Consider the following 11,112-nt stretch of genomic DNA (forward strand, 5'->3'; position numbering starts at 1 on the left):
AAAATCAAGAGTACAACTACAAATAAAATATAACAAACCAGCCATTAAACAGAACAACCAATAACACTTTCACCACGCCTACACATCATCACACAAAACAAGTCATACAACCCAATCGCTTATATAAGCTCATGGTCACGCACTCACCTTAACAAGTGATTCACAAAACTAACTACAACCAAATGAGAGGCTCTCCAATATCTAAGAACAACCAAACTCGCTCCTACAACCAATCACAACAACAAACAAACATTTAAATCAAACTGCAAGAAAAAAACAGTAAAGAACAACCTCACAAGTGAAACCATGAAATCCAAACGAACCGTTAACTTTCTAATCCCTCTGGTGAAAAGCAATGTCTATACGTTCAGAAGCTTCCCAAAAAATGTCAGCACGATCGGTTCTCAGATGAAACCGCTATCGATCCCAAAACACTCGTTGGTCTCAATCCGCGAATGAGAAGAAACGCCCCACGAAAATGCTAATATCTCCTAGAATATTAACTCAAATTCACTTCTGTAAAAAGGAGAGTAAACGAAGATCTCTTAGCTACATCCATAACAAAAATCAATACCTTTCGAAACGATTTGACCAGTCGGATCCTCCTTCTTCCAATAACCAAGTGTTATCTCTCTTTCTCTCCCTCTCTCTGTTAACAATGTCGACAGAGGCGTGAATTTTAGGCGTGAATTTTAGGAGATGAGGCGTGAATTTTAGAAGGAGCTGGGTTTTTGGTTTAATTAGATTAAACTAGAATTTAATTAAACTAAAATCAATTAAAATCCACTCTTTTAGTTTACTTAACATATCCCAAACACTATTCCCGGAACACGGATGTTACAATTCTCCCCCACCAACATAGATTCGTCCTTGAATCTTGAATAACTGTCCGCCAAGAACTACAGTGCAACCGTCTCCACGGCCCACAGTTCCTCCAATCGATCTACGAAGGTTACCTCTAGGCGATAGACTCACGCTCCAGGCGTTATTTGCTCTCGACTTTTGGACTTTCCTTTACTCATAGGTCTCGACCTTGAGTTTTTATTGGCTCCTCATCAGGCCGAAACCTGCATGCCATAATATTGGCTCCTCATTGGGCCTAAGTCCGCATGCCATAATATATAAAGGAAGTTCAATATTTGTCTCTCGGGTTGCCACCCTACAGCGCTCCCCGGATTGTCATCCGAAGTCGATATACCAACCATACTCCCAAGCCACAAAGTCTCAGAATATGGCAGTACTAGGAGAACTAAAGTCCCCCAAGAGTCGCGAGCAAACAATTCTGAACACGTCTGAGTCCTATCCCTAACCAATTTTGCTTCCCGTGGCTCGCGTAAAACATCACAATGTCCTTCCAACCACATATCCCCTCACTGGAATACCTCATGACCGCACAAGGATCATATACAAGCCACAAGAGCCGCCAAAAAGGCCAAACAAATGTCCTAAACAGGACCGCCACCAAGGCCAAACAAATTGTCCTAAACAGGACCGCCACCAAGGCCAAACAAATGTCCTTAAAAGGACCGTCACAAAGACCACTTGTCCCGAAGGACCGTCACGAATACCACTTGTCCCGAAGGACCGTCACGAATACCACTTGTTTCGAAGGACTGTCACGAAGACCATACATCCCGAAGGATCGCCTCAACAGGCCACACGTCCCGAAGGACCGTCACGAAGAGTCCTAATCAAAAAAGGAAAACGAATTAAGCCCTCTCTATATATATAACAATAATTGGAAACAGTACTATTGAATCTCATCAACAACAACAACATGGTATCATCCTCTCTGTTCTCGTCTCCTTCGTCTATAAGGAAATCTAGAAAAACAAGAATTTGCGTCGATTCTTTACCGGAAGATCTTCTTGTGGAGATTTTGTCATGTATCTCTAGAATCTCACAAAGTAGAACTCAAAGATCAAAAGAAAGAACTCTTCTTATTATTAAGGAAAATAACTCAAAACCTTAATCTCTCAAATCTCATAAGTTGTGTTACACCTTAGCACCTCCTTATATATAAATTATATTTCCAAAACACTTTTGGACAACTAACTTTAGATAACTCCTAAAGAAAGTAAAACTAACAAATTTGATATATATTTAGATCCTCCTCATGCATCATCAATTTTTCAGCTTCGTGTGTATCTTCTTCCTCTTTGTCAACTACTTCTTGAAGCTTGAGCAGCCTGTCAGGACAATTCGAGGCATAGTGGCCCTGTTTATCACATCGATAACATGTTATTGTTCCTTCTCTCTCTTTATCTCGTTCCTGTTTGTATGATCCGTTCTAGTTGTAACTGAAGCGACCACGACCTCTTCCTCGCCAATAAGATCGTCCTCCTCTTCCTCTGTTATTCCCAAAGAACTCTTGTCGAGGATTCATGTTTGCATACATAAGCTTGCCATGATCTTCTTGTTGTTCTTCCTCTTCTTCATTGATTCTTTCTTCGTATGCCTTTAATCTTTCGACGATATCCTCAAAAGTTGTAGTATTTAGGTTGAGAACTTGTTCAAGAGATGCAACAATGTGTATAAACTTCTTTCGCGAAAGGGTTTTAAGAAATTTCTTCACGAGTTTTGATTCATCAATCGTTTCTCCAAGAGCTGCAGATTTTGAAGAAATTTCAGAGAGTTTGCCAGAGAAAGCATCAATCGTGTCTCCATCCTTCATCTTAAGCTTATTTAGTCATAAGTGTTTGTAATCTAGCTTCCTTTACTCTTTCAGCACCAAGATGTCTCGCCTGTATTGCATCCCAAACGCCTTTCGAAGTATCATGCTCTCCAACTTGTAGTATCAATGATTCTGGTATCGATTGAAATAACAGAGCAATTGCCATATCGTTTTTCTCCTCATATTTGATCCCCGGATCTATTGTTTCCCATACCTTGTTAACCTTGAGAGCTATCCTCATTCGCATAGTTCAAACTGTGTAATTTGTAGAGTTTAGCATAGGAACTTAACAGAGGAAGGTCCGACATCCTTGGTCTTGATCGTCTCGTCTTTCTCGTCGTCACTCATCTCCTTCTTAAGGGTTATTTTCTCCAACGATGGTGATCAAGCACAAATCGTGCTCTGATACAAAATCTAAAATCTCACAAAGTATAACTCAAAGATCAAAAGAAATAATTCTTCTTATTATTAAGGAAAATAACTCAAAACCTTAATCTCTCAAATCTCATAAGTTGTGCAACACCTTAGCACCTCCTTATATATAAATTATATTTCCAAAACACTTTTGGAAAACTAACTTTAGATAACTCCTAAAGAAAGTAAAACTAACAAATTTGATATATATTTCGATCCTCCTAAATATACTTAAGCTTGATCTCCAAGCTACTTCAAGCTTATAGCAACAATATTGTAACATCCCCAATTTTATAATTGGGAGTTGGGCCAATTTTCGCTAATAAGTTGCAGCCAAATAAGGTCCAATATTCTTTAAAGAAGAAAACGAAAAGGGTTTGTGTATTCGTGTGTTATAAACACTCGCCCTCTTCGTTCAACATAGAGGGGGAGAGAGAGATGTTGTGTTGAACCGTAACATGGCCGCAAGAAGGAGAGAGGGGAAGAGAGGTAGACGTGAGGAGAAGAGAGAGAGAAGGAGACGTCGCGGAGGTGGTAGACCTGGTAGTCATTACTGTGACTGTGACAAGCCACGGTGGTGGTGGTGGTCTGGTGGAAGAGAGAAGTCGGAGTAGATCAAAGAAAAAGAAAGAAATAAGAAAGAGGAAGAAGGGAGGGAAAACAGTTTGGAGGAGGCATCTTTGGAGGTTCGTCGGCGCCGGAGGTGACATCGGTTTGGGAATCTAAAAAAATCAGCGTGATAAACATCAAGCCATGAGCTCGTAGCAAGTGACGGAAGTCCGATCGGAGTTATATTCAAGAAGTTATGTTCCTTGCTTCCTGCGCAAGGAATATCTGAAACAGTCCGAACCTTAGAAATTAGATTCGAGGTTGTCTCTTTGGATCGGCGTTTGGTGGTCCAAATATTACCTGATCGAGCTGAGATTTTGTGGGGAGCTTCACGGTACTGTAACATAAATATTCAACGGTGGGATCGGAGTTTTAACGGTTAGTTACGGTTTTACCCGTGTATTTATGAGGCTCATTTGTATAGAATAAATGGTGACATTGTAATGTTTGGTTTGGCAACGAGGTTGGATGGAGCTGGTGTTCTTGAATATTGGTTCTGACATGGAAAAGGAGAAATGAGTTTCAAAATTTAAGTGGCAAAGGTGAGGGTGGTAATCACGGAAACACAATGATTATTTTCTAAGCATGTTCTTCATGAATTTGCTTGTATAGGCTTGGAAACTATTTGATTGGATATGTCCATTGTTTGATATTGCGTGATATGATTATAATGTATGATGACATGGTATGATAATATGACTCATGATAGAATGAGTTGAAGTATTGTTGAATGATGATATGAAATGAGATTATGTGATGTGGGCGTGAACATGAGATTCGCGTCTCGTGAGGGTGCGAACATGAGATTTGTTTCGTGACTCGTGATGGGCAAACCTGAGATTGGTTTTGTACATGGTAATTGGATTGGACGAACATGAGATTTGTTTCTTGCCATGCTAAGCTGATGAGATTTCGGTTTAGCGTAGTTTATGAATGTGTGTATTGATGAATGTGTGTAGCATAGAATTTGTTGGTGTTTAAATATGGTTTAAGAAATATTATGAATATGCTAGGTTGAGTATTATGTGAAACCGTTATGTTTGTTGGATGTATGTCAAGAATGTGGAGTCTGATTATATGCTACACATTGATTGTTGAATGTGATTAGAACGTCGTCATTGTGTTCACCTTTTATCTTTTCCCTTAGGTTAAAGGCTTTGTGAGTTGTGAAGAGTTTTATGATTGAAGAATTTTATTTTTAAGAAAGAAGCATTTTGGCGGAACCATTTGAATAACACATTGTCTTGGCCGATAAGGCGGGACGGGTGTTATAAGTATCGCAGCTTCTTCCTTGTACAGAGGTTCGTAATCTCAGATTAGTTTCGAAACCATTTCGACATATTTGCGATGATGGATATGTTCTCCGGCGACTTTCACTCCAAGAAACCCCTCTATTGCCATGGCATCACGACCATGAAACGTTCTCCAATTTTTTCATAAGATGTCTCAAGAATGGAAACCCCGAAGCTTTGTATCGCAAAGGATTCATCTACTACTTTCTACAGAACCGTGAGCACAAAGGACTCAAATATTTAGCTAAAGTTGCAGAAAAAGGACACAAAGAGGCTAAATATGTCTATGGGCTGATTCTGATCTGTCTTGGAGGCCAAACAAAACAAAAGGGTTTTAAGATCTTGTCTTCTGTTACAAAGCCGTTGGTTTCAACTACGATGGATGAGCTGCTGGAACTTCGATACAAGTTTGAAAAGATTAGAGACAGCGAATGGGATCGTGCCAACCCGGTGATGGAACAACTCAAAACAGCGTACCTTCGAGAGAAGTGCAAGTGCGATGGTAAAACCATGATGTTCTTAGCAAGGAACCGTGGTTGGCATCCATTCGATGAGGTCAACGACATGAATACTTCTTCTGCTTGTCAGTTTTGTCTGTGGCATCACGAAGTTGAACTTTTCTGTTGGAGGATGTAGTGATCGATCAATAATGTTAGAAGTTGACCGGGGAAAAAGGTTAAAATACTTTTCCATTGCGAAAGTACTATTCCAAGTAAACACAAACAAAACAAAATGATTTGATTTTGACTTTCTCGTGGCAACGTGTATCTAACCAAATTGTCCACATGAACCAAAAATAAAATAAAATAAAAGATAATACTTGTACGTTAGCAATCGGTTAGTTGTAGTTCCGACCAAAATACAGTAAATATCTGTATATGTGTGAAACGACCCGTTTTTTTGTAATAAATAAGAATAACTAGGAGAGTTACCCGTACGCTTGTGCGGGCAGGAACTGAATAGAAAAAAACTAATTTAATTCTATAAAATGTTGAATCAAAATTTTATTATATTTTAAAAACCTGTTTAATTTTTTTAATTTTTATAGTAGTTTGTATGTTCAAATATAAATTATTTTTTTAAGTTTCGTATTAAATATTATTTTTTCACTTTTTAAAATAATAAAATGAATAGTTAATAAAATGTTTATAGTATTAATCTACATATGCAAAATATAAATTGAAATTTTAAAGTCCATTTTTAAAGTTTAATTGAAATTTTAAAGTCCATTTTCAAAGTTTAAACCCAAATTTACCGTAACAAAGTTTTAAATGAGCCAAATACAATTGTTACGGTCAATTTTAATTACCTTGATATAATAATTTGGGACAATATAATATGTAATTTCGTTTAGACCATTAAAATAATATTTTAAGTAACCCATAAATGTACTTCTATTTAGACAATTGTATTTGGTACTATATACATTCAAAATTATACTAAAGTTTGCATATACAAAAAGTTCATTAAGCCACCGTATCTTCATTTCTGAGTCCATTCTTTATGACTGAGTCCCTGAACTCTCACTTTGATGCTCCATCACATGGTTTATGTAATAACGTCCAGCAGACTCAGACCTTTAAATATATAAAGTGTATGAAATAAAATTATTTTAACATCATACATAATCATATATAAAGTATATAAAGTTATTTTTACATATTCAAATCTTACATAGCCTGGTGATGCTCTAGTCCTTCGAACTGTGGTTTTATAAAGATCTTCGAATAGGCCAATGTGTTTTCGATACATGGTGCACCTATAAACATTTGCAGTTTAAAGTGAATATATTGGTTACCTTATGAAGATTATATCAGAACTATTTTATGTTACACACCTTTATATTCTCCGACTTTCACAAACCGTATTACACAAAACAAAGGTTCGGATTTGTATATGAGATGAAACCCGTTTGATTGCCATTTAGACATGAATTGAGAAGCGTAGTTGTCTTTAACACGACATTTCACAGTTTCATTCCTACATGTTTATCAAATTCATAAAAAAATTTAACAGAGACAACTTTAAAACGTAACTGTCCTAAAGGTAGAGTAAATGTCTTTTACCTACCATTCAACAACGTGAGAACATCATTACTATTATTGGCACTCTCAGGTCTTCTTTTATCTCCCACATCTACTATACACTCACATACATCTAATTTGGAAAAAGACAGAATTTAGCTTTCCAAAGTATTGCAAATCTATATTTAGTAAAATTTTGATTCATACTTTTCTAAGGAAGGGACCAATACACAAAGTTACAACAAATCCTATAAAGATTCTAGATTCCCGAACACATTACAATTAACTATACTCACATATTGTACCATATCAATATTAAATTAATTAACAAAACACTTACCGAAAGAGATGGGATGATTTATTTTTCAACGATATATATCATCCAAATCCTTGAATCAAAAGTAATTCTTTGGACTCAATTGTTGGGCCAGCGTCATAGTGGTATCGTCCGTGAATTTTATTTGATAAGGATGATAAGTATTCCTCTCATTCAGGGTTGGATTGATTACTTTGAAAGTTCTAATATCATATCATTCACCATCGTCGATATATTTCCGGAGTTTAGCGAGTGTATTTGGTAAAAAATTAGTTTCGATTGTGTTACTCTTTACAGTTCAATAACAATTGTGTAGGAAGTCGTATATATAAGAATTGTTAAAAATTGAACTTTAAATAAGAATGATGTTCAATTAGCGACACTAACCTCTACTTCCACAAGAAGCAGTACTATTTTTGTAAAGAACTCGCTGATACTCCAAGAATATAAGACCTTGGCGTGTATACGTCAATTAGTTCTTCCGGGAAGAAGATCAATTAGACTTTGACCTTGGCGCTAATCATAATCTCATGATTTTCTCCAATTAGGGTTTTTCCTGTTTCTTCTCTGTTATTGAAACCGAAAAGGGGATTCCAGATTTGTAAGAATACAAACAGTCACGATTAAACGTTGCGTCTTAATCGTTTTAGTGTCTCACATTTTGTTTGACTATTAAATATTTTTAATATTTATTATTATTATATATAATTACAGATTAAAGGTAAAGTTTGTAGTTAATAGAAATGATGTAAAATTATATATACATTTTATGACACAGCTAACAATTATATGTTTTTAAACAACATTGTTGAAACCAAATAAAATATAATCATGTGAAATTTTTTAATAAAATGTTCTTAGACCATCTACAATGTATTTATCTATTATTTTATAATATAGAATAAGTCAAAATTAGAAAATAGTTTTCTCCAATATGAAAGTCTATATCTGACTATAAAATAGAGGTAGTGTTAAAGATATTAAAAATCACTTTATTTAAGAGAAAAAATATAATTCAAGTCTAAATATCCAAAACAATTATCCAACTACACAACATAATTATACAGTCTCAAATACCTCTTTGAAAACAACATTAAGTGTTTTATTCTGGCATTTCCCATCTTTATCTGTAATTAATACCTTTAAGTATTTTCTGGTTGTGACTTGAGAGAAGGCAACATAAAGCTGTCCCTGTGTAAAAACCAGTTTCGGTAGAAACAATCCAACATGTTCTAGCGTCTGACTTTGACTTTTGTTTATAGTAATTGCAAACGCCACGGTAACAGTAAACTTTCGTCGCCTCATACGAAAGGGAAACTTTGCATCAGGTGGACTAACATACATCCTAGGGATAAGTACTTTATGACCAACCTTTTTCCTCTCACAATTCTTGCTTCGATTACATGATTGGTCATCTGAGTAATAATTAACCTCGAACCGTTACGCAAACCTCCCTTAGGATCTATATTCCTTAGCAACATGACAGGTGCTCCTATTTTCAACGTTAAAGCATGACTTGGCAATCAAGAAACTTATATACTGTTTAGGAAATCTTGAGTGTAGATCATATTATCATGAACACTTTTATCTGACGTTTCAATACTATCAGAGTTAAGATATCGTCTCTCCTCACCTGTAAATAAAAAAATAAAGATGGAATTTTAGATATGTGATATCTTGTTTTTTGTTGGGTTTTAAGCCTTGTTTTTGGTTAGTTTTGTTGCATAATCTTAACATTCTAGGTTGTTTTAGGAGCATATGCATCTAGTGTGCTACCTCTCAGGTTCTTGGAGTAAAATCATCACATTTGGAGCATTTGGACTTGTTTCGATGCAAAGAAGCAGAGAAGAGTGAAGTGGAGAAGAGGCACTTGATCACCACCATCAGCGGCCAAGACCACCGGCCAAACGGTGACCGAGTGAAGCAAGTGCTCAAGACCAGCAGCCAAACACAAGCCGATGGAACAGGAGACGCACTTGATCGCCACCATCAGCGGCCACCTCCCGCGGCCAAACCTTTTCCGCGTGAAGCCAGCGGCCACATCCCGCGGCCAAACCATGCCTGCGTGAAGCCATCAACCACCTCCCACCGGCCAAACGATGGCCGAGTGAAGTAAGCGGTCAAGACCAGCAGCCAAACACAAGCCGATGGAACAGGAGACACACTTGATCGCCACCATCAGCGGCCACCTCCCGCGGACAAACCTTTTCCGCGTGAAGCCAGCGGCCACCTCTCGCGGCCAAACCATGCCTGCGTGAAGCCATCGGCCACCTCCCACCGGCCAAATAGTGGCCGAGTGAAGCAGGCGGTCAAGACCAGCAGCCAAACACAAGCCGATGGAATAGGAGATGCACTTGATTACCACCATCAGCGGCCACCTCCCGCGGCCAAACCTTTTCCGCGTGAAGCCAGCGGCCACCTCCCGCGGCCAAACCATGCCTGCGTGAAGCCATTGGCCACCTCCCACTGGCCAAACCGTAGCCGAGTGAAGCAAGCGGTCAAGACCAGCAGCCAAACACAAGCCGATGGAACAGGAGACGCACTTGATCGCCACCATCAGCGGCCACCTCCCGCGGCCAAACCTTTTCCGCGTGAAGACAGCGCCCACCTCCCGCGGCCAAACCATGCCTGCGTGAAGCCATCGGCCACCTCTCATCAGCCAAACCTTGCCCGCGTGAAGCAAGCGGTAAAGACCAGCAGCCAAACACAAGCCGATGGAACATGAGACAAACTTGATCGCCACCATCAGCGGCCACCTCCCGCGGCCAAACCTTTTCCGCGTGACGCCAGCGGCCACCTCCCGCGGCCAAACCTTTTCCGCGTGACGCCAGCGGCCACCTCCCGCGGCCAAACCATGCCTGCGTGAAGCCATTGGCCACCTCCCACTGGCCAAACGGTGGCCGAGTGAAGCAAGCGGTCAAGACCAGCAGCCAAACACAAGCCGATGGAATAGGAGATGCACTTGATCGCCACCATCAGCAGCCACCTCCCGCGGCCAAACCTTTTCCGCGTGAAGCAAGCGGCCACCTCCCGCGGCCAAACCATGCTTGCGTGAAGCCATCGGCCACCTCCCACCGGCCAAACGGTGGCAGAGTGAAGCAAGCGGTCAAGACCAGCAACCAAACACAAGCCGATGGAACAGGAGACGCACTTGGTCGCCACGATCAGTGGCCACCTCCTGCGGCCAAACCTTTTCCGCGTGAAGACAGCGCCCACCTCCTGCGGCCAAACCATGCCTGCGTGAAGCCATCGGCCACCTCCCATTGGCCAAACCATGCTCGCGTGAAGCAAGCGGTCAAGACCAGCAGCCAAACACAAGCCGATGGAACATGAGACACACTTGATCGCCACCATCAGCGGCCACCTCCCGCGGCCAAACCTTTTCCGCGTGAAGCCAGCGGCCACCTCCCGCAGCCAAACCATGCCTGCGTGAAGCCATCGGCCACCTCCCACCGGCCAAACGGTGGCCGAGTGAAGCAAGCGGTCAAGACCAGCAGCCAAACACAAGCCGATGGAACAGGAGACGCACTTGATCGCCACCATCAGCGGCCACCTCCCGCGGCCAAACCTTTTCCGCGTGAAGACAGCGCCCACCTCCCGCGGCCAAACCATGCCTGCGTGAAGCCATCGGCCACCTCCCATTGGCCAAACCTTGCCCGCGTGAAGCAAGCGTTCAAGACCAGCAGCCAAACACAAGCCGATGGAACATGAGACAAACTTGATCGCCACCATCAGCGGCCACCTCCCGCGGCCAAACCTTTTCCGCGTGAAGCCAGCGGCCAC

The 11,112-nt window shown here is 40.5% G+C and overlaps 1 pseudogene across 1 annotated transcript; it reads left to right on the plus strand.

The window, feature by feature from the left end:
* The first annotated feature begins 1,777 nt into the window (after positions 1-1,777).
* Positions 1,778-5,625, plus strand: LOC147944925 (putative F-box protein At1g67623 pseudogene; annotated as a pseudogene). The gene is made up of 2 exons (XR_015598108.1): positions 1,778-1,907; positions 4,997-5,625. The product of XR_015598108.1 is annotated as a putative F-box protein At1g67623 pseudogene (transcript).
* Positions 5,626-11,112: the final 5,487 nt, after the last annotated feature.

This window comes from Camelina sativa, chromosome 5 (genome assembly GCF_030686135.1).
Source record: "Camelina sativa cultivar CO46 ecotype springtype chromosome 5, ASM3068613v1".
NCBI lineage: Eukaryota > Viridiplantae > Streptophyta > Magnoliopsida > Brassicales > Brassicaceae > Camelina > Camelina sativa.